The sequence below is a fragment of the Fringilla coelebs genome (genome assembly GCF_963513975.1).
Source record: "Fringilla coelebs genome assembly, chromosome: 24".
In the NCBI taxonomy this organism is placed as follows: Eukaryota; Metazoa; Chordata; class Aves; order Passeriformes; family Fringillidae; genus Fringilla; species Fringilla coelebs.
In genome coordinates, this window is record NC_140050.1 from 476,559 (window position 1) to 500,174 (window position 23,616).

Here is a 23,616-nt window from a genome sequence, read left to right on the forward strand (position 1 = left end):
CCCACTTGGCACTCTTAAACCAGACCAAGTTGGCACTGGTGCCACCTTGCGTCTGGGAGGCATCCTGCGAGAGGCGCAATTCCAGGAGGCACCCGGCAATTTAAGGCCTCAGGCCCCTGAACCATTGTACAGGCTTTTTCCCTGGGAAACAAAACTCACAAGCCACTGTTCTGGGTGTCAGTTTGCAGGACACACTTGGCACTCTCAAACCAGACCAAGTGGGCACTGGTGCCACCTTGCGTCTGGGAGGCATCCTGCGAGAGGCCGAATTCCAGGAGGCACCCGGCAATTTAAGGAGGCAGGAACCAAAACCATTCTACAGGCTTTTTCCCTGGGAAACAAAACTCACAAGCCACTGTTCTGGGTGTCAGTTTTCAGGTGCCACCTGGCACTCTCAAACCAGACCAAGTTGGCACTGGTGCCACCTTGCGTCTGGGAGGCATCCTGCGAGAGGTGCAATTCCAGGAGGCACCCGGCAATTTAAGGCCGCAGGACCCTGAACCATTGTACAGGCTTTTTCCCTGGGAAACAAAACTCACAAGCCACTGTTCTGGGTGTCAGTTTTCAGGACCCACTTGGCACTCTTAAACCAGACCAAGTTGGCACTGGTGCCACCTTGCGTCTGGGAGGCATCCTGCGAGAGGCGGAATTCCAGGAGGCACCCGGCAATTTAAGGCCGCAGGACCCTGAACCATTGTACAGGCTTTTTCCCTGGGAAACAAAACTCACAAGCCACTGTTCTGGGTGTCAGTTTTCAGGACCCGCTTGGCACTCTTAAACCAGACCAAGTTGGAACTGGTGCAACCTTGCGTCTGGGAGGCATCCTGCGAGAGGCCGAATTCCAGGAGTCACCCGGCAATTTAAGGCCGCAGGACCCTGAACCATTGTACAGGCTTTTTCCCTGGGAAACAAAACTCACAAGCCACTGTTCTGGGTGTCAGTTTCCAGGACCCACTTGGCACTCTTAAACCCGACCAAGTTGGCACTGGTGTTTCTTAGCGTCTGGGAAACATCTGGTGAGATGCGGAATTCCAGGAGTCACCCGGGAATTTAAGGCCGCAGGACCCTGAACCATTGTACAGGCTTTTTCCCTGGGAAACAAAATACACAAGCCACTGTTCTGGGTGTCAGTTTTCAGGACCCACTTGGCACTCTCAAACCAGACCAAGTTGGCACTGGTGCCACCTTGCGTCTGGGAGGCATCCTGCGAGAGGCGGATCCCCAGGTGGCACCCGGCTATTAAAGGTGGCATTACCTAAACCATTTTACAGGCTTTTTCCCTGGGAAACAAAACTCACAAGCCACTGTTCTGGGTGTCAGTTTTCAGGAGCCACCTGGCACACTCAAACCAGACCAAGTTGGCACTGGTGCCACCTTGCGTCTGGGAGGCATCCTGCGAGAGGTGCAATTCCAATAGGCACCCGGCAATTTAAGGCCCCAGGACCCTGAACCATTGTACAGGCTTTTTCCCTGGGAAACAAAACTCAGAAGCCACTGTTCTGGGTGTCAGTTTCCAGGACCCACTTGGCACTCTTAAACCAGACCAAGTTGGAACTGGTGCCACCTTGCGTCTGGGAGGCATCCTGCGAGAGGCGCAATTCCAGGAGGCACCCGGCAATTAAAGGCCGCAGGCCCCTGAACCATTGTACAGGCTTTTTCCCTGGGAAACAAAACTCACAAGCCACTGTTCTGGGTGTCAGTTTTCAGGACCCACTTGGCACTCTTAAACCAGACCAAGTTGGAACTGGTGCCACCTTGCGTCTGGGAGGCATCCTGCGAGAGGCCGAATTCCAGGAGGCACCCGGCAATTTAAGGCCTCAGGCCCCTGAACCATGGTACAGGCTTTTTCCCTGGGAAACAAAACTCACAAGCCACTGTTCTGGGTGTCAGTTTTCAGGACCCGCTTGGCACTCTTAAACCAGACCAAGTTGGCACTGGTGCCACCTTGCGTCTGGGAGGCATCCTGCAAGACGCCGAATTCCAGGAGGCACCCGGCTATTAAAGGCGGCATTACTTAAACCATTGTACAGGCTTTTTCCCTGGGAAACAAAACTCACAAGCCACTGTTCTGGGTGTCAGTTTTCAGGACCCACTTGGTACTCTTAAACAAACCAAATTGGCACTGGTGCCACCTTGTGTCTGGAAGGCATCCTGCGAGAGGCGCAATTCCAGGAGTCACCCGGCAATATAAGGCCTCAGGCCCCTGAACCATTGTACAGGCTTTTTCCCTGGGAAACAAAACTCACAAGCCACTGTTCTGGGTGTCAGTTTTCAGGACCCACTTGGCACTCTCAAGGTAGACCAAGTTGGAAATGGTGTAATTTTGCGTCTTGGAGGCACCCTGCAAGAGTCCGAATTCCAGGAGGCACCCGGCAATTTAAGGCCGCAGGCCCCTGAACCATTGTACAGGCTTTTTCCCTGGGAAACAAAACTCACAAGTCACTGTTCTGGGTGTCAGTTTTCAGGACCCACTTGGCACTCTCAAACCAGACCAAGTTGGCACTGGTGCCACCTTGCGTCTGGGAGGCATCCTGCGAGAGGCCGAATTCCAGGAGGCACCCGGCAATTTAAGGCCGCAGGACCCAAAACTATTCTACAGGCTTTTTCCCTGGGAAAAAAAATTCAGAAGCCACTGTTCTGGGTGTCAGTTTTCAGGACCCACTTGACACTCTTAAACCAGACCAAGTTGGCACTGGTGCCACCTTGCGTCTGGGAGGCATCCTGCAAGACACTGAATTCCAGGAGGCACCCGGCAATTTAAGGCCGCAGGCCCCTGAACCATTGTACCGGCTTTTTCCCTGGGAAACAAAACTCACAAGCCACTGTTCTGGGTGTCAGTTTGCCGGACACACTTGACACTCTTAAACCAGACCAAGTTGGCACTGGTGCCATCTTGGGTCTGGGAGGCATCCTGCGAGTGGCCGAATTCCAGGAGGCACCCGGCAATTTAAGGCCTCAGGCCCCTGAACCATTGTACAGGCTTTTTCCCTGGGAAACAAAACTCACAAGTCACTGTTCTGGGTGTCAGTTTTCAGGACCCACTTGGCACTCTCAAACCAGACCAAGTTGGCACTAGTGCCACCTTGCGTCTGGGAGGCATCCTGCGAGAGGCGAATCTCCAGGTGGCACCCGGCTATAAAAGGCGGCATTAACCGAAACCATTTTACAGGCTTTTTCCCTGGGAAAGAAAACTAACAAGCGACTGTTCTGGGTGTCAGTTTTCAGGACCCACTTGGCACTCTTAAACCAGACCAAGTTGGCACTGGTGTCATGTTGCGCCTGGGAGGCATCCTGCGAGAGGCGGATCTCCAGGAGGCACCCGGCAACTTAAGGCCTCAGGCCCCTGAACCATTGTACAGGCTTTTTCCCTGGGAAACAAAACTCACAAGCCACTGTTCTGGGTGTCAGTTTTCAGGACCCACTTGGCACTCTTAAACCAGACCAAGTTGGAACTGGTGCCACCTTGCGTCTGGGAGGCATCCTGCGAGAGGCCAAATTCCAGGAGTCACCCGGCAATTTAAGGCCGCAGGACCCTGAACCATTGTACAGGCTTTTTCCCTGGGAAAAAAAACTCACAAGCCACTGTTCTGGGTGTCAGTTTGCAGGACCCACTTGGCACTCTTAAACCAGACCAAGTTGGCACTGGTGTTGCTTAGCGTCTGGGAAACATCTGGTGAGATGCGGAATTCCAGGAGTCACCCGGCAATTTAAGGCCGCAGGCCCCTGAACCATTGTACAGGCTTTTTCCCTGGGAAACAAAACTCACAAGCCACTGTTCTGGGTGTCAGTTTTCAGGACCCACTTGGCACTCTCAAACCAGACCAAGTGGGCACTGGTGCCACCTTGCGTCTGGGAGGCATCCTGCGAGAGGTGCAATTCCAGGAGGCACCCGGCAATTTAAGGCCGCAGGACCCTGAACCATTGTACAGGCTTTTTCCCTGGGAAACAAAACTCACAAGCCACTGTTCTGGGTGTCAGTTTTCAGGACACACTTGGCACTCTCAAACCAGACCAAGCTGGCACTGGTGCCACCTTGCGTCTGGGAGGCATCCTGCGAGAGGCGCAATTCCAGGAGGCACCCGGCAATTTAAGGCCGCAGGACCCTGAACCATTGTACAGGCTTTTTCCCTGGGAAACAAAACTCACAAGTCACTGTTCTGGGTGTCAGTTTTCAGGACCCACTTGGCACTCTCAAACCAGACCAAGTTGGCACTGGTGCTACCTTGCGTCTGGGAGGCATCCTGCGAGAGGCCGAATTCCAGGAGGCACCCGGCAATTTAAGGCCGCAGGCCCCTAAACCATTTTAATGGCTTTTTCCCAGGGAAACAAAACTCACAAGCCACTGTTCTGGGTGTCAGTTTTCAGGACCCACTTGGAACTCTCAAACCAGACCAAGTTGGCACTGGTGCCACCTTGCGTCTGGGAGGCATCCTGCGAGAGGCGGATCTCCAGGTGGCACCCGGCTATTAAAGGCGGCATTACCTAAACCATTTTACAGGCTTTTTTTCCTGGGAAACAAAACTCACAAGCCACTGTTCTGGGTGTCAGTTTTCAGGAGCCACCTGGCACTCTCAAACCAGACCAAGTTGGCACTGGTGCCACCTTGCGTCTGGGAGGCATCCTGCGAGAGGTGCAATTCCAGTAGGCACCCGGCAATTTAAGGCCCCAGGACCCTGAACCATTGTACAGGCTTTTTCCCTGGGAAACAAAACTCAGAAGCCACTGTTCTGGGTGTCAGTTTTCAGGACCCACTTGGCACTCTTAAACCAGACCAAGTTGGAACTGGTGCCACCTTGCGTCTGGGAGGCATCCTGCGAGAGGCGCAATTCCAGGAGGCACCCGGCAATTAAAGGCCGCAGGCCCCTGAACCATTGTACAGGCTTTTTCCCTGGGAAACAAAACTCACAAGCCACTGTTCTGGGTGTCAGTTTTCAGGACCCACTTGGCACTCTTAAACCAGACCAAGTTTGAACTGGTGCCACCTTGCGTCTGGGAGGCATCCTGCGAGAGGCCGAATTCCAGGAGGCACCCGGCAATTTAAGGCCGCAGGCCCCTGAACCATGGTACAGGCTTTTTCCCTGGGAAACAAAACTCACAAGCCACTGTTCTGGGTGTCAGTTTTCAGGACCCGCTTGGCACTCTCAAACCAGACCAAGTTGGCACTGGTGCCACCTTGCGTCTGGGAGGCATCCTGCGAGAGGCGGAATTCCAGGAGGCACCCGGCTATTAAAGGCGGCATTACCTAAACCATTGTACAGGTTTTTCCCTGGGAAACAAAACTCAGAAGCCACTGTTCTGGGTGTCAGTTTTCAGGACCCACTTGGTACTCTTAAACAAGACCAAATTGGCACTGGTGCCACCTTGTGTCTGGAAGGCATCCTGCGAGAGGCGCAATTCCAGGAGGCAACCGGCAATATAAGGCCTCAGGCCCCTGAACCATTTTACAGGCTTTTTCCCTGGGAAACAAAACTCACAAGCCACTGTTCTGGGTGTCAGTTTTCAGGACCCACTTGGCACTCTCAAGGTAGACCAAGTTGGAAATGGTGTAATTTTGCGTCTTGGAGGCACCCTGCAAGAGTCCGAATTCCAGGAGGCACCCGGCAATTTAAGGCCGCAGGACCCTCAACCATTGTACAGGCTTTTTCCCTGGGAAACAAAACTCACAAGTCACTGTTCTGGGTGTCAGTTTTCAGGACCCACTTGGCACTCTCAAACCAGACCAAGTTGGCACTGGTGCCACCTTGCGTCTGGGAGGCATCCTGCGAGAGGCCGAATTCCAGGAGGCACCCGGCAATTTAAGGCCGCAGGACCCAAAACCATTCTACAGGCTTTTTCCCTGGGAAAAAAAATTCAGAAGCCACTGTTCTGGGTGTCAGTTTGCAGGACCCACTTGACACTCTTAAACCAGACCAAGTTGGCACTGGTGCCACCTTGCGTCTGGGAGGCATCCTGCAAGACACTGAATTCCAGGAGGCACCCGGCAATTTAAGGCCGCAGGCCCCTGAACCATTGTACCGGCTTTTTCCCTGGGAAACAAAACTCACAAGCCACTGTTCTGGGTGTCAGTTTGCCGGACACACTTGACACTCTTAAACCAGACCAAGTTGGCACTGGTGCCATCTTGGGTCTGGGAGGCATCCTGCGAGTGGCCGAATTCCAGGAGGCACCCGGCAATTTAAGGCCTCAGGCCCCTGAACCATTGTACAGGCTTTTTCCCTGGGAAACAAAACTCACAAGCCACTGTTCTGGGTGTCAGTTTTCAGGACCCACTTGGCACTCTCAAACCAGACCAAGTTGGCACTAGTGCCACCTTGCGTCTGGGAGGCATCCTGCGAGAGGCGAATCTCCAGGTGGCACCCGGCTATAAAAGGCGGCATTAACCGAAACCATTTTACAGGCTTTTTCCCTGGGAAAGAAAACTCACAAGCCACTGTTCTGGGTGTCAGTTTGCCGGACACACTTGACACTCTTAAACCAGACCAAGTTGGAAATGGTGTAATTTTGCGTCTTGGAGGCACCCTGCAAGAGTCCGAATTCCAGGAGGCACCCGGCAATTTAAGGCCGCAGGACCCTGAACCATTGTACAGGCTTTTTCCCTGGGAAACAAAACTCACAAGCCACTGTTCTGGGTGTCAGTTTTCAGGACCCACTTGGCACTCTTAAACCAGACCAAGTTGGAACTGGTGCCACCTTGCGTCTGGGAAGCATCCTGCGAGAGGCCGAATTCCAGGAGGCACCCGGCAATTTAAGGCCTCAGGCCCCTGAACCATGGTACAGGCTTTTTCCCTGGGAAACAAAACTCACAAGCCACTGTTCTGGGTGTCAGTTTTCAGGACCCGCTTGGCACTCTTAAACCAGACCAAGTTGGCACTGGTGCCACCTTGCGTCTGGGAGGCATCCTGCAAGACGCCGAATTCCAGGAGGCACCCGGCTATTAAAGGCGGCATTACCTAAACCATTGTACAGGCTTTTTCCCTGGGAAACAAAACTCACAAGCCACTGTTCTGGGTGTCAGTTTTCAGGACCCACTTGGCACTCTTAAACAAGACCAAATTGGCACTGGTGCCACCTTGTGTCTGGAAGGCATCCTGCGAGAGGCGCAATTCCAGGAGTCACCCGGCAATATAAGGCCTCAGGCCCCTGAACCATTTTACAGGCTTTTTCCCTGGGAAACAAAACTCAGAAGCCACTGTTCTGGGTGTCAGTTTCCAGGACCCACTTGGCACTCTTAAACCAGACCAAGTTGGAACTGGTGCCACCTTGCGTCTGGGAGGCATCCTGCGAGAGGCGCAATTCCAGGAGGCACCCGGCAATTAAAGGCCGCAGGCCCCTGAACCATTGTACAGGCTTTTTCCCTGGGAAACAAAACTCACAAGCCACTGTTCTGGGTGTCAGTTTTCAGGACCCACTTGGCACTCTTAAACCAGACCAAGTTTGAACTGGTGCCACCTTGCGTCTGGGAGGCATCCTGCGAGAGGCCGAATTCCAGGAGGCACCCGGCAATTTAAGGCCTCAGGCCCCTGAACCATGGTACAGGCTTTTTCCCTGGGAAACAAAACTCACAAGCCACTGTTCTGGGTGTCAGTTTTCAGGACCCGCTTGGCACTCTCAAACCAGACCAAGTTGGCACTGGTGCCACCTTGCGTCTGGGAGGCATCCTGCGAGAGGCGGAATTCCAGGAGGCACCCGGCTATTAAAGGCGGCATTACCTAAACCATTGTACAGGTTTTTCCCTGGGAAACAAAACTCAGAAGCCACTGTTCTGGGTGTCAGTTTTCAGGACCCACTTGGTACTCTTAAACAAGACCAAATTGGCACTGGTGCCATCTTGTGTCTGGAAGGCATCCTGCGAGAGGCGCAATTCCAGGAGGCAACCGGCAATATAAGGCCTCAGGCCCCTGAACCATTTTACAGGCTTTTTCCCTGGGAAACAAAACTCACAAGCCACTGTTCTGGGTGTCAGTTTTCAGGACCCACTTGGCACTCTCAAGGTAGACCAAGTTGGAAATGGTGTAATTTTGCGTCTTGGAGGCACCCTGCAAGAGTCCGAATTCCAGGAGGCACCCGGCAATTTAAGGCCGCAGGACCCTCAACCATTGTACAGGCTTTTTCCCTGGGAAACAAAACTCACAAGTCACTGTTCTGGGTGTCAGTTTTCAGGACCCACTTGGCACTCTCAAACCAGACCAAGTTGGCACTGGTGCCACCTTGCGTCTGGGAGGCATCCTGCGAGAGGCCGAATTCCAGGAGGCACCCAGCAATTTAAGGCCGCAGGACCCAAAACCATTCTACAGGCTTTTTCCCTGGGAAAAAAAATTCAGAAGCCACTGTTCTGGGTGTCAGTTTGCAGGACCCACTTGACACTCTTAAACCAGACCAAGTTGGCACTGGTGCCACCTTGCGTCTGGGAGGCATCCTGCAAGACACTGAATTCCAGGAGGCACCCGGCAATTTAAGGCCGCAGGCCCCTGAACCATTGTACCGGCTTTTTCCCTGGGAAACAAAACTCACAAGCCACTGTTCTGGGTGTCAGTTTGCCGGACACACTTGACACTCTTAAACCAGACCAAGTTGGCACTGGTGCCATCTTGGGTCTGGGAGGCATCCTGCGAGTGGCCGAATTCCAGGAGGCAACCGGCAATTTAAGGCCTCAGGCCCCTGAACCATTGTACAGGCTTTTTCCCTGGGAAACAAAACTCACAAGCCACTGTTCTGGGTGTCAGTTTTCAGGACCCACTTGGCACTCTCAAACCAGACCAAGTTGGCACTAGTGCCACCTTGCGTCTGGGAGGCATCCTGCGAGAGGCGAATCTCCAGGTGGCACCCGGCTATAAAAGGCGGCATTAACCGAAACCATTTTACAGGCTTTTTCCCTGGGAAAGAAAACTCACAAGCGACTGTTCTGGGTGTCAGTTTTCAGGACCCACTTGGCACTCTTAAACCAGACCAAGTTGGCACTGGTGTCATGTTGCGCCTGGGAGGCATCCTGCGAGAGGCGGATCTCCAGGAGGCACCCGGCAACTGAAGGCCTCAGGCCCCTGAACCATTGTACAGGCTTTTTCCCTGGGAAACAAAACTCACAAGCCACTGTTCTGGGTGTCAGTTTTCAGGACCCACTTGGCACTCTTAAACCAGACCAAGTTGGAACTGGTGCCACCTTGCGTCTGGGAGGCATCCTGCGAGAGGCCGAATTCCAGGAGTCACCCGGCAATTTAAGGCCGCAGGACCCTGAACCATTGTACAGGCTTTTTCCCTGGGAAAAAAAACTCACAAGCCACTGTTCTGGGTGTCAGTTTGCAGGACCCACTTGGCACTCTTAAACCAGACCAAGTTGGCACTGGTGTTGCTTAGCGTCTGGGAAACATCTGGTGAGATGCGGAATTCCAGGAGTCACCCGGCAATTTAAGGCCGCAGGCCCCTGAACCATTGTACAGGCTTTTTCCCTGGGAAACAAAACTCACAAGCCACTGTTCTGGGTGTCAGTTTGCAGGACACACTTGGCACTCTCAAACCAGACCAAGTGGGCACTGGTGCCACCTTGCGTCTGGGAGGCATCCTGCGAGAGGTGCAATTCCAGGAGGCACCCGGCAATTTAAGGCCGCAGGACCCTGAACCATTGTACAGGCTTTTTCCCTGGGAAACAAAACTCACAAGCCACTGTTCTGGGTGTCAGTTTTCAGGACCCACTTGGCACTCTTAAACCAGACCAAGCTGGCACTGGTGCCACCTTGCGTCTGGGAGGCATCCTGCGAGAGGCGCAATTCCAGGAGGCACCCGGCAATTTAAGGCCGCAGGACCCTGAACCATTGTACAGGCTTTTTCCCTGGGAAACAAAACTCACAAGTCACTGTTCTGGGTGTCAGTTTGCAGGACCCACTTGGCACTCTCAAACCAGACCAAGTTGGCACTGGTGCTACCTTGCGTCTGGGAGGCATCCTGCGAGAGGCCGAATTCCAGGAGGCACCCGGCAATTTAAGGCCGCAGGCCCCTAAACCATTTTAATGGCTTTTTCCCAGGGAAACAAAACTCACAAGCCACTGTTCTGGGTGTCAGTTTTCAGGACCCACTTGGAACTCTCAAACCAGACCAAGTTGGCACTGGTGCCACCTTGCGTCTGGGAGGCATCCTGCGAGAGGTGGATCTCCAGGTGGCACCCGGCTATTAAAGGCGGCATTACCTAAACCATTTTACAGGCTTTTTCCCTGGGAAACAAAACTCACAAGCCACTGTTCTGGGTGTCAGTTTTCAGGACCCACTTGGCACTCTTAAACCAGACCAAGTTGGAACTGGTGCCCCCTTGCGTCTGGGAAGCATCCTGCGAGAGGCCGAATTCCAGGAGGCACCCGGCAATTTAAGGCCTCAGGCCCCTGAACCATGGTACAGGCTTTTTCCCCGGGAAACAAAACTCACAAGCCACTGTTCTGGGTGTCAGTTTTCAGGACCCGCTTGGCACTCTTAAACCAGACCAAGTTGGCACTGGTGCCACCTTGCGTCTGGGAGGCATCCTGCAAGACGCCGAATTCCAGGAGGCACCCGGCTATTAAAGGCGGCATTACCTAAACCATTGTACAGGCTTTTTCCCTGGGAAACAAAACTCACAAGCCACTGTTCTGGGTGTCAGTTTTCAGGACCCACTTGGTACTCTTAAACAAGACCAAATTGGCACTGGTGCCACCTTGTGTCTGGAAGGCATCCTGCGAGAGGCGCAATTCCAGGAGTCACCCGGCAATATAAGGCCTCAGGCCCCTGAACCATTTTACAGGCTTTTTCCCTGGGAAACAAAACTCACAAGCCACTGTTCTGGGTGTCAGTTTTCAGGACCCACTTGGCACTCTTAAACCAGACCAAGTTGGAACTGGTGCCACCTTGCGTCTGGGAGGCATCCTGCGAGTGGCCGAATTCCAGGAGGCACCCGGCAATTTAAGGCCTCAGGCCCGTGAACCATTGTACAGGCTTTTTCCCTGGGAAACAAAACTCACAAGCCACTGTTCTGGGTGTCAGTTTTCAGGACCCACTTGACACTCTTAAACCAGACCAAGTTGGCACTGGTGCCACCTTGCGTCTGGGAGGCATCCTGCGAGAGGCGAATCTCCAGGTGGCACCTGGCTATTAAAGGCGGCATTAACCTAAACCATTTTACAGGCTTTTTCCCTGGGAAAGAAAACTCACAAGCCACTGTTCTGGGTGTCAGTTTGCAGGAGCCACCTGGCACTCTTAAACCAGACGAAGTTGGAACTGGTGCCACCTTGTATCTGGGATGCATCCTGCGAGTGGCCGAATTCCAGGAGGCACCCGGCAATTTAAGGCCTCAGGCCCCTGAACCATTGTACAGGCTTTTTCCCTGGGAAACAAAACTCACAAGTCACTGTTCTGGGTGGCAGTTTTCAGGACCCACTTGGCACTCTTAAACCAGACCAAGTTGGCACTGGTGTCATGTTGCGCCTGGGAGGCATCCTGTTAGAGGCGGATCTCCAGGAGGCACCCGGCAACTTATGGCCTCAGGCCCCTGAACCATTGTACAGGCTTTTTCCCTGGGAAACAAAACTCACAAGCCACTGTTCTGGGTGTCAGTTTTCAGGACCCACTTGGCACTCTCAAGGTAGACCAAGTTGGAAATGGTGTAATTTTGCGTCTTGGAGGCACCCTGCAAGAGTCCGAATTCCAGGAGGCACCCGGCAATTTAAGGCCGCAGGACCCTCAACCATTGTACAGGCTTTTTCCCTGGGAAACAAAACTCACAAGTCACTGTTCTGGGTGTCAGTTTTCAGGACCCACTTGGCACTCTTAAACCAGACCAAGTTGGCACTGGTGCCACCTTGCGTCTGGGAGGCATCCTGCAAGACACTGAATTCCAGGAGGCACCCGGCAATTTAAGGCCGCAGGCCCCTGAACCATTGTACCGGCTTTTTCCCTGGGAAACAAAACTCACAAGCCACTGTTCTGGGTGTCAGTTTGCCGGACACACTTGACACTCTTAAACCAGACCAAGTTGGCACTGGTGCCATCTTGGGTCTGGGAGGCATCCTGCGAGTGGCCGAATTCCAGGAGGCAACCGGCAATTTAAGGCCTCAGGCCCCTGAACCATTGTACAGGCTTTTTCCCTGGGAAACAAAACTCACAAGCCACTGTTCTGGGTGTCAGTTTTCAGGACCCACTTGGCACTCTCAAACCAGACCAAGTTGGCACTAGTGCCACCTTGCGTCTGGGAGGCATCCTGCGAGAGGCGAATCTCCAGGTGGCACCCGGCTATAAAAGGCGGCATTAACCGAAACCATTTTACAGGCTTTTTCCCTGGGAAAGAAAACTCACAAGCGACTGTTCTGGGTGTCAGTTTTCAGGACCCACTTGGCACTCTTAAACCAGACCAAGTTGGCACTGGTGTCATGTTGCGCCTGGGAGGCATCCTGCGAGAGGCGGATCTCCAGGAGGCACCCGGCAACTTAAGGCCTCAGGCCCCTGAACCATTGTACAGGCTTTTTCCCTGGGAAACAAAACTCACAAGCCACTGTTCTGGGTGTCAGTTTTCAGGACCCACTTGGCACTCTTAAACCAGACCAAGTTGGAACTGGTGCCACCTTGCGTCTGGGAGGCATCCTGCGAGAGGCCGAATTCCAGGAGTCACTCGGCAATTTAAGGCCGCAGGACCCTGAACCATTGTACAGGCTTTTTCCCTGGGAAGCAATACTCACAAGCCACTGTTCTGGGTGTCAGTTTGCAGGACCCACTTGGCACTCTTAAACCAGACCAAGTTGGCACTGGTGTTGCTTAGCGTCTGGGAAACATCTGGTGAGATGCGGAATTCCAGGAGTCACCCGGCAATTTAAGGCCGCAGGCCCCTGAACCATTGTACAGGCTTTTTCCCTGGGAAACAAAACTCACAAGCCACTGTTCTGGGTGTCAGTTTGCAGGACACACTTGGCACTCTCAAACCAGACCAAGTGGGCACTGGTGCCACCTTGCGTCTGGGAGGCATCCTGCGAGAGGTGCAATTCCAGGAGGCACCCGGCAATTTAAGGCCGCAGGACCCTGAACCATTGTACAGGCTTTTTCCCTGGGAAACAAAACTCACAAGCCACTGTTCTGGGTGTCAGTTTTCAGGACCCACTTGGCACTCTTAAACCAGACCAAGCTGGCACTGGTGCCACCTTGCGTCTGGGAGGCATCCTGCGAGAGGCGCAATTCCAGGAGGCACCCGGCAATTTAAGGCCGCAGGACCCTGAACCATTGTACAGGCTTTTTCCCTGGGAAACAAAACTCACAAGTCACTGTTCTGGGTGTCAGTTTGCAGGACCCACTTGGCACTCTCAAACCAGACCAAGTTGGCACTGGTGCTACCTTGCGTCTGGGAGGCATCCTGCGAGAGGCCGAATTCCAGGAGGCACCCGGCAATTTAAGGCCGCAGGCCCCTAAACCATTTTAATGGCTTTTTCCCAGGGAAACAAAACTCACAAGCCACTGTTCTGGGTGTCAGTTTTCAGGACCCACTTGGAACTCTCAAACCAGACCAAGTTGGCACTGGTGCCACCTTGCGTCTGGGAGGCATCCTGCGAGAGGCGGATCTCCAGGTGGCACCCGGCTATTAAAGGCGGCATTACCTAAACCATTTTACAGGCTTTTTTTCCTGGGAAACAAAACTCACAAGCCACTGTTCTGGGTGTCAGTTTTCAGGAGCCACCTGGCACTCTCAAACCAGACCAAGTTGGCACTGGTGCCACCTTGCGTCTGGGAGGCATCCTGCGAGAGGTGCAATTCCAGGAGGCACCCGGCAATTTAAGGCACCAGGACCCTGAACCATTGTACAGGCTTTTTCCCTGGGAAACAAAACTCAGAAGCTACTGTTCTGGGTGTCAGTTTTCAGGACCCACTTGGCACTCTTAAACCAGACCAAGTTGGAACTGGTGCCACCTTGCGTCTGGGAGGCATCCTGCGAGAGGTGCAATTCCAGGAGGCACCCGGCAATTTAAGGCTGCAGGCCCCTGAACCATTGTACAGGCTTTTTCCCTGGGAAACAAAACTCACAAGCCACTGTTCTGGGTGTCAGTTTTCAGGATTCACCTGGCACTCTTAAACCAGACCAAGTTGGAACTGGTGCCACCTTGCGTCTGGGAGGCATCCTGCGAGAGTCCGAATTCCAGGAGGCACCCGGCAATTTAAGGCCTCAGGCCCCTGAACCATGGTACAGGCTTTTTCCCTGGGAAACAAAACTCACAAGCCACTGTTCTGGGTGTCAGTTTTCAGGAGCCACCTGGCACTCTTAAACCAGACCAAGTTGGCACTGGTGCCACCTTGCGTCTGGGAGGCATCCTGCAAGACGCCGAATTCCAGGTGGTACCCGGCTATTAAAGGCGGCATTACCTAAACCATTTTACAGGCTTTTTCCCAGGGAAACAAAAGTCACAAGCCACTGTTCTGGGTGTCAGTTTGCAGGAGCCACCTGGCACTCTTAAACCAGACCAAGTTGGCACTGGTGCCACCTTGCGTCTGGGAGGCATCCTGCGAGAGGTGCAATTCCAGGAGGCACCCGGCAATTTAAGGCCGCAGGACCCTGAACCATTGTACAGGCTTTTTCCCTGTGAAAAAAAACTCACAAGCCACTGTTCTGGGTGTCAGTTTTCAGGACACACTTGGAACTCTTAAACCAGACCAATTTAGCACAGGTGTTGCTTAGCGTCTGGGAAACATCTGGCGTGATGCGGAATTCTAGGAGGCACCCGGCAATTTAAGGCCTCAGGCCCCTGAACAATTGTACAGGCTTTTTGCCTGGGAAACAAAACTCACAAGCCACTGTTCTGGGTGTCAGTTTGCAGGACACACTTGGCACTATCAAACCAGACCAAGTTGGCACTGTTGCCACCTTGCGTCTGGGAGGCATCCTGCGAGAGGCGGAATTCCAGGAGGCACCCGGCAATTTAAGTCCTCAGGACCCTGAACCATTGTACAGGCTTTTTCCCTGGGAAACAAAACTCACAAGCCACTGTTCTGGGTGTCAGTTTTCAGGACCCACTTGACACTCTCAAACCAGCCCAAGTTGGAAATGGTGCCACCTTGCGTCTGGGAGGAATCCTGCGAGAGGCGGATCTCCAGGTGTCACGCGGCTATTAAAGGCGGCATTACCTAAACCATTGTACAGGCTTTTTCCCTGGGAAACAAAACTCACAAGCCACTGTTCTGGGTGTCAGTTTGCAGGAGCCATCTGGCACTCTCAAACCAGACCAAGTTGGCACTGGTGTTGCTTGCGTCTGGGAGGCATCCTGCGAGAGGTGCAATTCCAGGAGGCACCTGGCAATTTAAGGCCGCAGGACCCTGAACCATTGTACAGGCTTTTTCCCTGGGAAACAAAACTCACAAGCCACTGTTCTGGGTGTCAGTTTTCAGGACCCACTTGGCACTCTTAAACCAGACCAAGTTGGAACTGGTGCCACCTTGCGTCTGGGAGGCATCCTGCGAGAGGCTGAATTCCAGGAAGCACCCGGCAGTTTAAGGCCTCAGGCCCCTGAACCATTGTACAGGATTTTTCCCTGGGAAACAAAACTCACAAGCCACTGTTCTGGGTGTCAGTTTTCAGGACCCACTTGACACGCTCAAAGCAGACCAAGTTGGCACTGGTGCCACCTTGCGTCTAAGAGGCATCCTGCGAGAGGCGCAATTCCAGGAGGCACCCGGCAATTTAAGGCCGCAGGACCCTGAACCACTGTCCAGGCTTTTTCCCTGGGAAACAAAACTCACAAGCCACTGTTCTGGGTGTCAGTTTTCAGGACCCACTTGGCACTCTCAAACCAGACCAAGTTGGCACTGGTGCCCCCTTGCGTCTGGGAAGCATCCTGCGAGAGGCCGAATTCCAGGAGGCACCCGGCAATTTAAGGCCTCAGGCCCCTGAACCATGGTACAGGCTTTTTCCCCGGGAAACAAAACTCACAAGCCACTGTTCTGGGTGTCAGTTTTCAGGACCCGCTTGGCACTCTTAAACCAGACCAAATTGGCACTGGTGCCACCTTGCGTCTGGGAGGCATCCTGCGAGAGGCCGAATTCCAGGAGTCACTCGGCAATTTAAGGCCGCAGGACCCTGAACCATTGTACAGGCTTTTTCCCTGGGAAGCAATACTCACAAGCCACTGTTCTGGGTGTCAGTTTGCAGGACCCACTTGGCACTCTTAAACCAGACCAAGTTGGCACTGGTGTTGCTTAGCGTCTGGGAAACATCTGGTGAGATGCGGAATTCCAGGAGTCACCCGGCAATTTAAGGCCGCAGGCCCCTGAACCATTGTACAGGCTTTTTCCCTGGGAAACAAAACTCACAAGCCACTGTTCTGGGTGTCAGTTTGCAGGACACACTTGGCACTCTCAAACCAGACCAAGTGGGCACTGGTGCCACCTTGCGTCTGGGAGGCATCCTGCGAGAGGTGCAATTCCAGGAGGCACCCGGCAATTTAAGGCCGCAGGACCCTGAACCATTGTACAGGCTTTTTCCCTGGGAAACAAAACTCACAAGCCACTGTTCTGGGTGTCAGTTTTCAGGACCCACTTGGCACTCTTAAACCAGACCAAGCTGGCACTGGTGCCACCTTGCGTCTGGGAGGCATCCTGCGAGAGGCGCAATTCCAGGAGGCACCCGGCAATTTAAGGCCGCAGGACCCTGAACCATTGTACAGGCTTTTTCCCTGGGAAACAAAACTCACAAGTCACTGTTCTGGGTGTCAGTTTGCAGGACCCACTTGGCACTCTCAAACCAGACCAAGTTGGCACTGGTGCTACCTTGCGTCTGGGAGGCATCCTGCGAGAGGCCGAATTCCAGGAGGCACCCGGCAATTTAAGGCCGCAGGCCCCTAAACCATTTTAATGGCTTTTTCCCAGGGAAACAAAACTCACAAGCCACTGTTCTGGGTGTCAGTTTTCAGGACCCACTTGGAACTCTCAAACCAGACCAAGTTGGCACTGGTGCCACCTTGCGTCTGGGAGGCATCCTGCGAGAGGCGGATCTCCAGGTGGCACCCGGCTATTAAAGGCGGCATTACCTAAACCATTTTACAGGCTTTTTTTCCTGGGAAACAAAACTCACAAGCCACTGTTCTGGGTGTCAGTTTTCAGGAGCCACCTGGCACTCTCAAACCAGACCAAGTTGGCACTGGTGCCACCTTGCGTCTGGGAGGCATCCTGCGAGAGGTGCAATTCCAGGAGGCACCCGGCAATTTAAGGCACCAGGACCCTGAACCATTGTACAGGCTTTTTCCCTGGGAAACAAAACTCAGAAGCTACTGTTCTGGGTGTCAGTTTTCAGGACCCACTTGGCACTCTTAAACCAGACCAAGTTGGAACTGGTGCCACCTTGCGTCTGGGAGGCATCCTGCGAGAGGTGCAATTCCAGGAGGCACCCGGCAATTTAAGGCTGCAGGCCCCTGAACCATTGTACAGGCTTTTTCCCTGGGAAACAAAACTCACAAGCCACTGTTCTGGGTGTCAGTTTTCAGGATTCACCTGGCACTCTTAAACCAGACCAAGTTGGAACTGGTGCCACCTTGCGTCTGGGAGGCATCCTGCGAGAGTCCGAATTCCAGGAGGCACCCGGCAATTTAAGGCCTCAGGCCCCTGAACCATGGTACAGGCTTTTTCCCTGGGAAACAAAACTCACAAGCCACTGTTCTGGGTGTCAGTTTTCAGGAGCCACCTGGCACTCTTAAACCAGACCAAGTTGGCACTGGTGCCACCTTGCGTCTGGGAGGCATCCTGCAAGACGCCGAATTCCAGGTGGTACCCGGCTATTAAAGGCGGCATTACCTAAACCATTTTACAGGCTTTTTCCCTGGGAAACAAAAGTCACAAGCCACTGTTCTGGGTGTCAGTTTGCAGGAGCCACCTGGCACTCTTAAACCAGACCAAGTTGGCACTGGTGCCACCTTGCGTCTGGGAGGCATCCTGCGAGAGGTGCAATTCCAGGAGGCACCCGGCAATTTAAGGCCGCAGGACCCTGAACCATTGTACAGGCTTTTTCCCTGTGAAAAAAAACTCACAAGCCACTGTTCTGGGTGTCAGTTTTCAGGACACACTTGGAACTCTTAAACCAGACCAATTTAGCACAGGTGTTGCTTAGCGTCTGGGAAACATCTGGCGTGATGCGGAATTCTAGGAGGCACCCGGCAATTTAAGGCCTCAGGCCCCTGAACAATTGTACAGGCTTTTTGCCTGGGAAACAAAACTCACAAGCCACTGTTCTGGGTGTCAGTTTGCAGGACACACTTGGCACTATCAAACCAGACCAAGTTGGCACTGTTGCCACCTTGCGTCTGGGAGGCATCCTGCGAGAGGCGGAATTCCAGGAGGCACCCGGCAATTTAAGTCCTCAGGACCCTGAACCATTGTACAGGCTTTTTCCCTGGGAAACAAAACTCACAAGCCACTGTTCTGGGTGTCAGTTTTCAGGACCCACTTGACACTCTCAAACCAGCCCAAGTTGGAAATGGTGCCACCTTGCGTCTGGGAGGAATCCTGCGAGAGGCGAATCTCCAGGTGTCACGCGGCTATTAAAGGCGGCATTACCTAAACCATTGTACAGGCTTTTTCCCTGGGAAACAAAACTCACAAGCCACTGTTCTGGGTGTCAGTTTGCAGGAGCCATCTGGCACTCTCAAACCAGACCAAGTTGGCACTGGTGTTGCTTGCGTCTGGGAGGCATCCTGCGAGAGGTGCAATTCCAGGAGGCACCCGGCAATTTAAGGCCGCAGGACCCTGAACCATTGTACAGGCTTTTTCCCTGGGAAACAAAACTCACAAGCCACTGTTCTGGGTGTCAGTTTTCAGGACCCACTTGGCACTCTTAAACCAGACCAAGTTGGAACTGGTGCCACCTTGCGTCTGGGAGGCATCCTGCGAGAGGCTGAATTCCAGGAAGCACCCGGCAGTTTAAGGCCTCAGGCCCCTGAACCATTGTACAGGATTTTTCCCTGGGAAACAAAACTCACAAGCCACTGTTCTGGGTGTCAGTTTTCAGGACCCACTTGACACGCTCAAAGCAGACCAAGTTGGCACTGGTGCCACCTTGCGTCTAAGAGGCATCCTGCGAGAGGCGCAATTCCAGGAGGCACCCGGCAATTTAAGGCCGCAGGACCCTGAACCACTGTCCAGGCTTTTTCCCTGGGAAACAAAACTCACAAGCCACTGTTCTGGGTGTCAGTTTTCAGGACCCACTTGGCACTCTCAAACCAGACCAAGTTGGCACTGGTGCCCCCTTGCGTTAGGGAAGCATCCTGCGAGAGGCCGAATTCCAGGAGGCACCCGGCAATTTAAGGCCTCAGGCCCCTGAACCATGGTACAGGCTTTTTCCCCGGGAAACAAAACTCACAAGCCACTGTTCTGGGTGTCAGTTTTCAGGACCCGCTTGGCACTCTTAAACCAGACCAAGTTGGCACTGGTGCCACCTTGCGTCTGGGAGGCATCCTGCAAGACGCCGAATTCCAGGAGGCACCCGGCTATTAAAGGCGGCATTACCTAAACCATTGTACAGGCTTTTTCCCTGGGAAACAAAACTCACAAGCCACTGTTCTGGGTGTCAGTTTTCAGGACCCACTTGGTACTCTTAAACAAGACCAAATTGGCACTGGTGCCACCTTGTGTCTGGAAGGCATCCTGCGAGAGGCGCAATTCCAGGAGTCACCCGGCAATATAAGGCCTCAGGCCCCTGAACCATTTTACAGGCTTTTTCCCTGGGAAACAAAACTCACAAGCCACTGTTCTGGGTGTCAGTTTTCAGGACCCACTTGGCACTCTTAAACCAGACCAAGTTGGAACTGGTGCCACCTTGCGTCTGGGAGGCATCCTGCGAGTGGCCGAATTCCAGGAGGCACCCGGCAATTTAAGGCCTCAGGCCCGTGAACCATTGTACAGGCTTTTTCCCTGGGAAACAAAACTCACAAGCCACTGTTCTGGGTGTCAGTTTTCAGGACCCACTTGACACTCTTAAACCAGACCAAGTTGGCACTGGTGCCACCTTGCGTCTGGGAGGCATCCTGCGAGAGGCGAATCTCCAGGTGGCACCTGGCTATTAAAGGCGGCATTAACCTAAACCATTTTACAGGCTTTTTCCCTGGGAAAGAAAACTCACAAGCCACTGTTCTGGGTGTCAGTTTGCAGGAGCCACCTGGCACTCTTAAACCAGACCAAGTTGGAACTGGTGCCACCTTGTATCTGGGAGGCATCCTGCGAGTGGCCGAATTCCAGGAGGCACCCGGCAATTTAAGGCCTCAGGCCCCTGAACCATTGTACAGGCTTTTTCCCTGGGAAACAAAACTCACAAGTCACTGTTCTGGGTGGCAGTTTTCAGGACCCACTTGGCACTCTTAAACCAGACCAAGTTGGCACTGGTGTCATGTTGCGCCTGGGAGGCATCCTGCGAGAGGCGGATCTCCAGGAGGCACCCGGCAACTTATGGCCTCAGGCCCCTGAACCACTGTACAGGCTGTTTCCCTGGGAAACAAAACTCACAAGCCACTGTTCTGGGTGTCAGTTTTCAGGACCCACTTGGCACTCTCAAGGTAGACCAAGTTGGAAATGGTGTAATTTTGCGTCTTGGAGGCACCCTGCAAGAGTCCGAATTCCAGGAGGCACCCGGCAATTTAAGGCCGCAGGACCCTGAACCATTGTACAGGCTTTTTCCCTGGGAAACAAAACTCACAAGTCACTGTTCTGGGTGTCAGTTTTCAGGACCCACTTGGCACTCTCAAACCAGACCAAGTTGGCACTGGTGCCACCTTGCGTCTGGGAGGCATCCTGCGAGAGGCCGAATTCCAGGAGGCACCCGGCAATTTAAGGCCGCAGGACCCAAAACCATTCTACAGGCTTTTTCCCTGGGAAAAAAAATTCAGAAGCCACTGTTCTGGGTGTCAGTTTGCAGGACCCACTTGACACTCTTAAACCAGACCAAGTTGGCACTGGTGCCACCTTGCGTCTGGGAGGCATCCTGCAAGACACTGAATTCCAGGAGGCACCCGGCAATTTAAGGCCGCAGGCCCCTGAACCATTGTACCGGCTTTTTCCCTGGGAAACAAAACTCACAAGCCACTGTTCTGGGTGTCAGTTTGCCGGACACACTTGACACTCTTAAACCAGACCAAGTTGGCACTGGTGCCATCTTGGGTCTGGGAGGCATCCTGCGAGTGGCCGAATTCCAGGAGGCAACCGGCAATTTAAGGCCTCAGGCCCCTGAACCATTGTACAGGCTTTTTCCCTGGGAAACAAAACTCACAAGCCACTGTTCTGGGTGTCAGTTTTCAGGACCCACTTGGCACTCTCAAACCAGACCAAGTTGGCACTAGTGCCACCTTGCGTCTGGGAGGCATCCTGCGAGAGGCGAATCTCCAGGTGGCACCCGGCTATAAAAGGCGGCATTAACCGAAACCATTTTACAGGCTTTTTCCCTGGGAAAGAAAACTCACAAGCCACTGTTCTGGGTGTCAGTTTTCAGGACCCACTTGGCACTCTTAAACCAGACCAAGTTGGCACTGGTGTCATGTTGCGCCTGGGAGGCATCCTGCGAGAGGCGGATCTCCAGGAGGCACCCGGCAACTTAAGGCCTCAGGCCCCTGAACCATTGTACAGGCTTTTTCCCTGGGAAACAAAACTCACAAGCCACTGTTCTGGGTGTCAGTTTTCAGGACCCACTTGGCACTCTTAAACCAGACCAAGTTGGAACTGGTGCCACCTTGCGTCTGGGAGGCATCCTGCGAGAGGCCGAATTCCAGGAGTCACTCGGCAATTTAAGGCCGCAGGACCCTGAACCATTGTACAGGCTTTTTCCCTGGGAAGCAATACTCACAAGCCACTGTTCTGGGTGTCAGTTTGCAGGACCCACTTGGCACTCTTAAACCAGACCAAGTTGGCACTGGTGTTGCTTAGCGTCTGGGAAACATCTGGTGAGATGCGGAATTCCAGGAGTCACCCGGCAATTTAAGGCCGCAGGCCCCTGAACCATTGTACAGGCTTTTTCCCTGGGAAACAAAACTCACAAGCCACTGTTCTGGGTGTCAGTTTGCAGGACACACTTGGCACTCTCAAACCAGACCAAGTGGGCACTGGTGCCACCTTGCGTCTGGGAGGCATCCTGCGAGAGGTGCAATTCCAGGAGGCACCCGGCAATTTAAGGCTGCAGGCCCCTGAACCATTGTACAGGCTTTTTCCCTGGGAAACAAAACTCACAAGCCACTGTTCTGGGTGTCAGTTTTCAGGACCCACTTGGCACTCTTAAACCAGACCAAGCTGGCACTGGTGCCACCTTGCGTCTGGGAGGCATCCTGCGAGAGGCGCAATTCCAGGAGGCACCCAGCATTTTAAGGCCGCAGGACCCTGAACCATTGTACAGGCTTTTTCCCTGGGAAACAAAACTCACAAGTCACTGTTCTGGGTGTCAGTTTGCAGGACCCACTTGGCACTCTCAAACCAGACCAAGTTGGCACTGGTGCTACCTTGCGTCTGGGAGGCATCCTGCGAGAGGCCGAATTCCAGGAGGCACCCGGCAATTTAAGGCCGCAGGCCCCTAAACCATTTTAATGGCTTTTTCCCAGGGAAACAAAACTCACAAGCCACTGTTCTGGGTGTCAGTTTTCAGGACCCACTTGGAACTCTCAAACCAGACCAAGTTGGCACTGGTGCCACCTTGCGTCTGGGAGGCATCCTGCGAGAGGCGGATCTCCAGGTGGCACCCGGCTATTAAAGGCGGCATTACCTAAACCATTTTACAGGCTTTTTTTCCTGGGAAACAAAACTCACAAGCCACTGTTCTGGGTGTCAGTTTTCAGGAGCCACCTGGCACTCTCAAACCAGACCAAGTTGGCACTGGTGCCACCTTGCGTCTGGGAGGCATCCTGCGAGAGGTGCAATTCCAGGAGGCACCCGGCAATTTAAGGCACCAGGACCCTGAACCATTGTACAGGCTTTTTCCCTGGGAAACAAAACTCAGAAGCTACTGTTCTGGGTGTCAGTTTTCAGGACCCACTTGGCACTCTTAAACCAGACCAAGTTGGAACTGGTGCCACCTTGCGTCTGGGAGGCATCCTGCGAGAGGTGCAATTCCAGGAGGCACCCGGCAATTTAAGGCTGCAGGCCCCTGAACCATTGTACAGGCTTTTTCCCTGGGAAACAAAACTCACAAGCCACTGTTCTGGGTGTCAGTTTTCAGGACACACTTGGAACTCTTAAACCAGACCAATTTAGCACAGGTGTTGCTTAGCGTCTGGGAAACATCTGGCGTGATGCGGAATTCTAGGAGGCACCCGGCAATTTAAGGCCTCAGGCCCCTGAACAATTGTACAGGCTTTTTCCCTGGGAAACAAAACTCACAAGCCACTGTTCTGGGTGTCAGTTTGCAGGACACACTTGGCACTATCAAACCAGACCAAGTTGGCACTGTTGCCACCTTGCGTCTGGGAGGCATCCTGCGAGAGGCGGAATTCCAGGAGGCACCCGGCAATTTAAGTCCTCAGGACCCTGAACCATTGTACAGGCTTTTTCCCTGGGAAACAAAACTCACAAGCCACTGTTCTGGGTGTCAGTTTTCAGGACCCACTTGACACTCTCAAACCAGCCCAAGTTGGAAATGGTGCCACCTTGCGTCTGGGAGGCATCCTGCGAGAG